Below are 9,710 nucleotides of genomic sequence, written 5' to 3'. Positions count from 1 at the left end.
GATTCACATTAATGACCTTTATCTGCACAGCCCCCGGGGAAAAGGAGTTTATGAACAGCACAGCTAATATAATGTAAACTCAAAATCAATGCCCTGAAATTTCGCATAGACTTCTGCTTTTGAAAACTATTGGCCAAGGGATTCTTCCACATAGCATATGGTTAATAGCCAGGCAATGTTCTGAATAAACTAGAAGTAATTTGCTTGCACCAGCAGCACCATGAGAATGTAAACTCCTGGAGGCCAAGGGTCTCTTCATCTTTTGCATATCACAGGTACACAAAAAGTAAACATGAGACAACAACATTGAAAAATAATAACCACGTACTTAGAGACTACAAAAACTTGTAGCACATTTTAACATTTACAACTGTTAACGTGGCTGTTAAGGGTAGTCTTTGTTTTAAGTAACTAAATTGTTGACATCACTATAATACACAGCGGTGTCCTCATGATCTTGCAGATGACTGAATATTGCTTGGTTATTCCAATGTCTCTAACACCAACTGATGGCGTAGGACATTTAAAGAGGAGCTATAATCAATTTCATAGCCTTCTCCCTATCCTCTGGAGCTGACATATAAGAATTAACTATTCAAGAGGCACTATTTTCTTAAATCCACACCATTTTTAGTTTTTACCCTTGAAAAACAAGGGAATATAGACCCAATCTTTTCAGGGACCTTCAAGGTGCTAAATGGCCAAAATGAACACAAGGTAAAAGGGAGCAAGAAGTCAGCTTCCATTCTACTACTACATCCTGATGTGAGGTGTGTGATTCCTCAGATCAAGAAACTAGTTTGCTGGGCTCTTATTAAAATAAAGAGTCAGAGACCAAAATCCTCAGCATAGCTACATGAGGCAAGGTTTAAAAAAAATCAACATACTGTCTTTGGCTATTCCCTTCAATCCTTTGCTTTACATCTTTAAATTCTAACTCCCCTAAACTAACCACAGGCATAAGGAAAAGCCAGCTATTCAAGTTCTTGGTTTGTTTTCAACCCAAACATACACACACAACAAACTTTTTAAAATACACCCAGGAAAAAAAAAAAAAAAAAAAAACTAAAGGAGAAAAGAAAAGGTGACAGAGTGTGCTACTCTGTAAATGCCTATTGCTGAAAAGAGTATCATAAGCAAAATCCCCACATGATAGCTTCAGTGGGGCTATATCAGTAGGAGTACATTTGTTTCCAGGTTAACCACTAGAAAAATTTCATTCAATGGCTCTAACCTTCTGCTATAGGAAACAAATAGGGTATCTAACCTTTAAACTTACACAAAAGTTGCTATTTCTCACACAATGATATATTCACATACATTCAGTTTTAAAAGTACCTTTTATGTTCTTTGCCTAAAACATCTTCTTCCTTTTGTGCAACTCTGTTGGTCACATCAGAGAGCTTCACCAAACTCAAGTAGTAATATTTATTCTACTGTACAACTTTGCTAATACAATGTACTATATATGCAAAACTGTTATTGCTACTAAAATTCTACCTCTTGAAAATTATTTTATGGCTTTTATTTATTTTTTGCAATAGGAAATATCTTTTCCTATATACTGTGCTATTTTGCATTCATTATCTTTTCAGAGGTATTTTTTTAAATGTTTAAATGCTTTTTGGAAATGGATTCTCCCAGGCACTAAACTACTTGAGCCAAGAGTACAACTACTTTAAGTACACTATGAAAAATCTAAACCTGGGTCCCTGGATATCTGCTGCTGCAGAGTCTATTTGTTTAAGCTTGCTTCTGTACAGGAGACATACCACATTAGTTTTGCATTTCATATCATAGTAACTATACAATCTCTTTCAATAAATCCTGAACTCTCCTAATACTGAGATTTAAAAATCACCTCAGAAAACTGCCCGTTTCAAGTTCTCAAGGCAGCTTTTAGAGGTAGGAATTTCTTTTCCACAGAAAGCTATCTTATGCTTTCAGAACAAAACAACTTTTATGTCTACACAGAAAAAAGTGAGCGCTGAAGTGGCTTACTATAACCAAGCAAAATAGATAGTTATTACATAATAACCTGCATCGGCTCCATCTAGCTACATTCCAACCTGCATCGGCTCCATCTAGCTACATTCCAATTCTCGTGAAAAGGTCTGGAATCCCATCAACACACAATTCAGATCATGAAATAGGAAAAGCCTGTGACAAATTAATATAGTACACAGAACTACTGATCAGTGTTCTTCCTTAACAATTAGCATGCTGCAAATAGGAAACATAAATGGTCTGCGGATAGAAAAATAATACTCGACTAGACTAACATAGCATCTCATTAAGACATGCAAAATAAAAAATAATTTCTTGATGCAAAAGGAGTGTATTAAATGATAAACCTACAAGACACACAATGTGAAAATAGCATAAAAAACAATAATTCAAACTAAGAGAGCAAGCAGAATCATGAAATGGGGCCTCATTTCGATTTGAGGTTTCATAAGACACGAAGGCAGCTGGTTTCCAGCTACCTCAGAGAAAGCTTATCCTCAAACACAATATCTCACACTGTGATCCTACAGTTCTATTCATAAATGAGTCTTTTTGGCCTTAATCTCCTTTCCCCAGGGAGAGTATAACGATTCAGATATTTATGAAAAAAGAAAAAGTCTCAATTTCCACTCATTTTACACTATTGGTTATTATCAATAATTCATCCTGAAGTTTAAATTATTACTAGGCTCATGCACTAACTAATCCCTAACATGGCACTACAATATGCTACCAAGCACTAATGCTTACAAAACTATACACATCTCAAAATGGAAGACATTGGTGATTTTGTTGTTCTTAAACAACTTGTAACATTTGTCCACAAGTATTAAAATATACATATATATATTTCTATTGCACATATCCCGTTTTTATTTAACTTTTTAAAAGAAAAACTGCCAGCTGACATAGATGAGCAAAGAGAAGGAAGTAGGCACAGCTACTGATTGAGGTGTAGTCCTGCCTAAAATTATAGCTTTTCTCATCAAGAAGGGGACAAAATAGACGAGGGGGAAAAATGTAGGCGTATTAAGTAAACACTGGGTTAGTACACCCTGGCGTATACACATTTTGTTAGATACTATCTGGTGACAGCCATTAAAGATACAAAGAACAACTTCAATGAGAGAATTCAACAGTGGTTATTATAGCTATGAAATAAAAAATAAAAAGCAACTGGAGAAGATGAGTCTGATACATATTCAAACAAATGGGCCAGAGATGGTTTCACTGGTACTGACAGTATGAAGTCCCTATTCCCTGCCAAATGATCCTACCCAAAAACACTGCAAAAGGGATATGAGGAAGATGGGTAAAAGACAATTGAGAATATAAATTCTCAACCTACCAATAGGACTCATGTTCCTTTCTATCTTTAACAAATTCTAAAACAGTAAAAGAAAGTATCAGGAAGTTGGCAGAGAAGTTACTTAGAGAAAAATTTAAGTTACCTTTATCCAGTTACTTCTATGCTTTATGACTCAGTATTTGCCCTCAAAGGCAATTATATCTATATTATATAATTATTTTACTAAAAAGCTTTATGTCCATTCAAATAGGTTGACCAATTTAACCAATCATTAAGAGTGCTCAACAATTTCCATTTTGGGCTATTTTTATCACTTCTAAATTTTGGTAAATCTGCCCTAAGTTTTTAGCATCACATCATGTATGACCCTAGGCAAATTCCCTAAATCACAGATATGATCTAAGATAATTTGTTCTTAATTACACCTAAGAAGTTTCAAATTCATTCTCACAAAGACTCAAAGTTTCTTTCCTTTTATGTAAAGAACTGACAATGCATATACTCTGGTCCTCTGTTGATTTGGAAGCAAGAATAGCTTTACACTATAGTCTGTTCATCACATGGTGTAGGTTTTAAGGGGAAGAAAGAAAATCCACATTTTATTGAACTATTTTTCTTGCTCGAGGTTTTTTTCTAGACCCTGAATTTCTTCTAAATCAACTACAAATTTGGGAACATTGCGAATGAAGTCCACTCTTTGATGAGAAAGTTCAGTTCCAACTGGGGAAAGTTACCTGAGTCCCAGCCTTTATAGTCTAACATTACACCTCACTTGGAAAAATAAACCAAACATCCAAGTACCCATCTTGGGTCAAATGAAAAACGTTAGTTTTTAGAAAACTGGAGCTACAGAATATAAAATGCCATGAAGTCAGATCGAGCTGCATAAGGCATTTTTGCTTCTTTTTCACTGGAAACTCCCCTCCCCTTCTTCCATGCCCAAAGTTGAAGGCAGGTCATACTAGAGGATCTGCCATATTTTCTGGACAGAAAAACCACTTAAGCCACATTTGTTCCTGCCTTCGCAGCATGGAAAACCAAGTATCAAGTACATGTAAGAGTCCAAAAAAAGAATGAAGTTATTTGCAATATAGCAGCCTCTCTCATCTGAGGGAGGTGAACAGGGTTCCAACTGGACTTGAAACTAGCTGTTTTGTTTCCCTTTTCCAACCTTTCAGTAAACCCAAGCATGCATTCATAGAGTTAGCAAATGTACAATGTGATCCTTCCTTAGGAAAATGAAAAATCATTTTAAAATGTCCAAAGACTTCTGAGATAGAAGCCAACAACAACTTCCTTCTCTAGGAGAAAAATCCCTCTTCTTGTCCAAAATGCAGATTTACACATGTAAAGATGTGTATTTTACAGAGATTCTGTTAACCTCACATTATCTTGTCTTTATGCTTCTTTGTCACATCAAAGGTTTTAATGCAAAATTGGACCTTTGTTCTTTTCCAGCAAATGTACTTCACAGGATGAGTCAAGATTTAGATATTTAATATCTGTAGTTTTTAACCATCTCTTTCATTTCATATTAGAACGCACATTTGGAATTTACTCCTTGCAGACTCAACTGTGCTTATGACAGTAGCTGAAACTAGAAGACATTAAAAAAAAAAAAACAAAACCTGATGTCATCCATACTTGCTATTTATTTAGTCTTCTTGTTTGGAACAAAAGGTAAAGAATTCACAAACACCAACATCTAAAAGCACCGGTTTCAAATTTAACATCAGCTTCAGCTTCCAAAATAATTTCTTTATAATTAGGCAAAAAAGCAGAACAAGCAGGTCAGTTGCTTCTTTCTTCTTGGAGAACTGAGCAAGACAATTGCATCCTAGAAGAGCTTCTCAAGGTTGAATCTGAGAAGTGGAACAAAAAGAAAAGCAGCCTTTTCTGATCCAAATCATGGAGGTAAAAATGTGTAGAGAAGAGAGATCCACATTTCAAGAATAGGGAAAGTGGCTGGATAAAAGGAGGACTACCTACTCCAGGAGACAACAGAGAATCCCTGGAAATACAAAATAAATTTAAAATAGCAAGGTTAAGACAGGTAGTTCTGCATGAGCTTACTTTTAAGAATGATATTTAAAAACACACAAAATTATATTTTAGATTACACATTGTCTACAAGAAAATGTCCAACCATAACACCAAATTCAGTACTGTCATCAAAACAGCAGCAATAGTCAGAAAAAAATATTTAAGTACAATACAAAAGTTATATTTATATAAAAGCTTGTGTTATAGAATAAGAGATATTCATATCTAAGGATGCTTACTTAGGTGGATCAATTGGTTAGGACATCTGACTCTTGATTTCGCTCAGTCATGATCTCAGGGTCATTAAAATGAAGCCTTATGTTGGGCTCCACGCTGGTTGTGCAGTCCGCTTAGGAGTCTCTCTCTCTCTTCCTCTGCTCCTTCCTCCTCCTCCCACTCCCCTTTGCATGCTTTCCTTCTAAAAAAAAGGTACACATGTCCATTTTCTATTATGCAAATAATGTACTCCAAGTTTTTATAGCCATAAAATGATTCTACACAGAACATCTGTATTTAAAACTCCAAATCTGATGTAAATATTTATACTCAAAACCATGTATATCATCTTACTTTGAATTACCTTCAACAACATAAGACCAACAGGAAAAATCTTGTAAAACAGGGGTGCCTGGCTGGTTCAGTTAGAAGAGCATATGATTCTCGATCTCAGAGTTGTGAATTCTAGTATCATGTTGGGTGTAGAGATTACGTAAGTAAATAAAACTTAAAAAAAAAAATCAAAGTTTTTTTTTTGGTAAGATATACTCACAAGTAAAATAGTGTGTACTATACCATGGTCACAAATATAAACATGTAAAAACATTAGCAGTTCATTGCTAAACAAAACATTTTTAAAACTGCAAATATTGGGACACCTGGGTGGCTCAGCGGTTGAGCACTGGCTCAGGGAATGATCACGGAGTTCTGGGAGTTCTGGGATCCAATGAGTCCCACATCATGCTCCCTGCAGGGGGCCTGCTTCTCCCTCTGCCTATGTCTCTTCCTCTGTGTCTTTCATGAATAAATAAATAAAATCTTAAAAAAAATTTAAAAACCCAGGGATCCCTGTGTGGCTCAGCGGTTTAGCGCCTGCCTTTGGCCCAGGACGCGATCCTGGAGTCCCGGGATTGAGGGCTCCTGGCATAGAGCCTGCTTCTCCCTCCTCCTGTGTCTCTGCCTCTCTCTCTCTTTTTCTCTGTGTCTATCATGAATAAGTAAATAAATAAATCTTTAAAAAAAATTTTTAAAAACCCTACAATTGTTTACAAAATAAATCAGACAAACAAGGACAAATACTGTATAATTCCATATACATGAAGTACCTAAAATAGACAAAGAAGAGGTTACTAGGAGCTGGTAGGACAGTGGAGGGGGAGTTACTGGATTAATGAATTTCTGTTTGGGATGATTAATAAATTCTGGAAATAGGTAGTGATGGTTGCACAACAATATGAATATACTTAACATACTTAATGCCATACAACTGTACATTTAAAAGTGTTAAAATGATAAATCTATTTTTCTTTAAAGATAGCAGGCCCTTTTATTTTTATTTTATTTATTTATTCATGAGAAACACACTGAGAGAGAGAGGGGGGTGGTGGGGCACAGACACAGGCAGAGGGAGAAGCAGGCTCCATGCAGGGAGCCCAACGTGGGACTCAATCCCAGGTCTCCAGGATCACACCCTGGGCCGAAGGCGGTGCTAAACCACTGAGCCACCAGGGCTGCCCTAAAATAATTCTATCTAAACCAAACAAGCACCAAAGAAGAGCACCTTTTCTAAATCCTTGGAATTTACAGTAATGAGCAAGTAGAAATTAAGTAACAGAGTCTTTTTTTTTTTTAAAGATTTTATTTATTTATTCATGAGACACACAGAGAGAGAGAGGCAGAGACACAGGCAGAGGGAGAAGCAGGCTCCATGCAGGGAGCCAGACGTGGGACTCGATCCCAGGTCTCCAGGATCACGACCTGGGCTGAAGGCGGCGCTAAACCTCTGAGCCACTCAGGCTGCCCAATAACAGAGACTTAAATAATTAATAGGTCAAAGAAGAAATGACAGGGGAAATTAGAAAATACCTTGAGATATATGAAAACAACACAAAACCAGAACTTATGGGATGTAGTGAAACCAGTGCTAAGAGGGAAAATTACAGCTATAAATGCTTACATTAAAAAAAGACCTCAAACCAGCAACCTAACTTTAAACCTTAGGAACCAGGATGCCTGGGTGGCTCAGCAGTTGAGCATCTGCCTTTGCCTCCAGAGTTGCTGGATTGAATCCCACATCGGGCATGGAAGCCTGCTTCTCCTCCCTTTGCCTGTGTCTCTGCCTCTCTCTGTGTCTCTCATGAATAAATAAATAAAATCTTTTAATAATAATAATGATAATAATAATAAATCTTAGGAACTAGAGAAAGAATAAACTAAGCCCAAAGCTAGCAAGAAGGAAGGAAAAAATAAACATCAGAGCAGAGATAAATAAGAGAACAGAAAAATAGATAAAACCAATGAAACTAAAATCCGGTTCTGACAACCCCTGAATTTGCCACTAATTGATCAGAAGTGCAGGTGGCCTGGGAATCCTCCTAAGTGTGCCTATCTTCTACAGTGAGAGCAGTCTTGGGGCACCTGACTGGCTCAGTCTGTAGAGCACGTGACTCTTAATCTCAAGGTCATGAGTTCAAGGGTATTGAACCTACTTAAAAAAACAAAAACAGCAAAACCTCCATATATTAAAGTGAGGGCAATCTTGCTGGGACCTGTGCATTGACTTGTGGGGTCTGCATCAACTCTGGATGATTAGTGTCAGAACACTATTGCAGTATGCTAATTGGTGTGAAAATAGTGACCACCTGAAATAGGAAGAAATGATGAATGACTTCTGAGACAGTCATAGATGGGACTGTGACTTTAGCACTGTTCTCTTGTGCTGCTTATTCTGGGAGAAGCCAGACAGACGCTGTTATCAGGAAGACATTCAAGCAGCGTTGGAAGAGGCTGACAATGGAACAAGGGCTTTCTACCACCAGCATGAATACATCAACCATGGTAATGAACCACCATGGAATTAAGTACTGCCACCCCAGCCAATATCTTGACTGCAACCTTAGAAGAGAACCAAGCCAGACCCACATAAACTGTGAGAGATAATACATGTTCACTGTTGTTTTAATTTTAGGTAATCTGTTATGTACCATTAGATAACTAATACACTGCTTCCTTTAAGGACAGGAAGAACGATCTATCATGGGAGTTAAGTACTCCATTAAAAAATAAAAATTCTTTCTTACTTTGCTATATAAATACAGAACACATTTTACAAAACACAGTGGATATCCTTATCATTCCAGTTAAGTTTTTAAGTGCTTCATTAAAATACTACTAGGCCTCCTGGGCAGTTTCTGCCCCCAGAAATAGATAGACTCTCCTAATGTAAAATCACTGCCTGAGCAAAAATTTAACTTCTCAGCCAATCAACATTAAGCCAAGCACTCAATAGTGCTTCTATTCTTTGAAAATTTTAAATTATTTATTTGAATAGGTAACAAAAGCACATAATAAGAAAAGGTACAAGCGGATATACAATGTTTCTTCCATATCCTTTTAGATATTCTAAGGTTATGTAATATCTGTGTAAGTAGATTTATTTTCTCCCTACAAATTAAAGTACACTATACACCTTGTTCTGTACCTTGCTTTTCCCTTCAATGTATATTAGTGATCATTCCATATCATTATTAAAGCTATCAGTATTAAAGGTACCTGGGGTACCTGCGTGGCTCAGTGGTTGAGCATCTGCCTTTGGCTCAGGGTGTGATCCCAGAGTCCAGGATCGAGTCTCATATGGGGCTCCCCGCAAAAAGCCTGCTTCTCCCTCTGCCAGTGTCTCTGCCTTTCTCTCTGTGTGTCTCTCATTAATAAATAAATCTTTAAAAAAATTATTTATTTGAGAGAGAGAGAGAGGGTGAATGTGTGGGCATGGCACACACACAAGTTTGAGAAGACAAAGGGAGAGGGAGAGAGAAAATCCCAATCAGCACAGAGCCTAACATGGGTGGGGCTCAATCTCACAACCCTGAGATCAAGACAGGAGCTGAAACTGAAACCAAGAGTTGGACACTTAACCAACTTGCACCACCCAGGCGCCCCCTATCTAACTTGATTTAATTAAGTCTCTAAATTCAAGTAACAAAGCCTCTGCTGTGAAGTCATATGGTACTCTATCACCTAAAGTTGTCCTAACAGTTTTTATTCCTTTTCTTAATATTGTAATACAGATCTTCCTTATGATCTGATAAACCCATCCTATGTTGAAAATATCCTAAGTCAAAAATGCATTCAACAC

At 37.0% G+C, this 9,710-nt stretch overlaps 2 protein-coding genes across 10 annotated transcripts in view; both read right to left on the bottom strand.

Moving 5' to 3' along the window:
* Positions 1-9,710, bottom strand: part of NUSAP1 (nucleolar and spindle associated protein 1) — a 73,934-nt gene that overhangs the window by 59,176 nt on the left and 5,048 nt on the right. The gene's annotated exons all lie outside the window — the stretch shown is intronic.
* Positions 4,949-9,710, bottom strand: part of CHP1 (calcineurin like EF-hand protein 1) — a 63,915-nt gene continuing 59,153 nt past the window's right edge. For 2 of the 7 annotated variants that reach the window (XM_072808432.1, XM_072808431.1), the window contains 2 exons: positions 5,599-5,777; positions 4,949-5,327 (listed from right to left, as the gene is read on the bottom strand). The gene's annotated coding sequence lies outside the window, so the exon portion shown is untranslated. The remainder of the gene's footprint in view (positions 5,328-5,598; positions 5,778-9,710) is intronic. The other 5 variants (XM_072808435.1, XM_072808433.1, XM_072808437.1 and 2 more) reach the window with 5 other exon arrangements.

This window comes from Canis lupus, chromosome 32, assembly GCF_048164855.1.
Source record: "Canis lupus baileyi chromosome 32, mCanLup2.hap1, whole genome shotgun sequence".
Taxonomy (NCBI): domain Eukaryota; kingdom Metazoa; phylum Chordata; class Mammalia; order Carnivora; family Canidae; genus Canis; species Canis lupus.
The sequence above is the reverse complement of the archived record's forward strand: the minus strand, read 5'-3'. Positions and strand labels throughout refer to the sequence as shown.